This window comes from Seriola lalandi, unplaced genomic scaffold (assembly GCF_002814215.2).
Source record: "Seriola lalandi dorsalis isolate HSWRI2012SDOR001 ecotype SW California unplaced genomic scaffold, Sedor1 jcf7180002054958, whole genome shotgun sequence".
Classification (NCBI taxonomy): Eukaryota; Metazoa; Chordata; class Actinopteri; order Carangiformes; family Carangidae; genus Seriola; species Seriola lalandi.
The window spans coordinates 251,626-252,350 of record NW_019525509.1 but is presented as its reverse complement, the minus strand read 5'-3'; positions in this window follow the sequence as shown (position 1 = coordinate 252,350).

Below are 725 nucleotides of genomic sequence, written 5' to 3'. Positions count from 1 at the left end.
TGTCATACTTGTTATCTGGATAGTTTCGTTTGTAGAGGTTGGAGTTTTATTGTCTTTCACTATTCGTATGAAACGTTGTCGGACTGTTATCAACAAAGTGTTTTGTGCACATCACCTTGTAGTTGAACTTTCTTGTTCACCAGACAGAACAGTGTCACTTGTCCATGATCTGGTTTTTGGCCTTATTATCACTGTTGCTGGTCCTGTCAGTTATATTACATACAGTTATGTACAAATTTTGCGTGTGTGTTTAAAAGGTTCCAAAGAGACCAAAATGAAGGCCTTGGATACCTGCACTCCACACTTAGTTTCTATCATTAGTGTTGTCTTTGCTAGTTTCTATATTTTGATCAGTCAGAGATTTAAGTCAGTTCCATATCCTCTCGCTGTTGCCTTGTCTATGTATGTAGTGACCATTCAGCCTCTTCTAAATCCACTCATGTATGGTCTTAAACTGTCAAAAATTAAACATGCTTGTAAAAATCTGTTGATATTAAAAACATCCTAACTCTACATTTTCATGGAGTATTTCAATTCTACACTTCATTATTAATTCAAACGGAAAGAAAATAAGCTTATACATACATCACACTTTAGATTGTTAACATCTGTTAACTGTCCATAAAAAATCTTGGAAATGTGAGAAGTCTCCTACATTTGAAATGTGGCTGAAAGAGTTGGGAAATGTATTACACTTGGAGAAAATCAGGTACGTTATGTCTGCT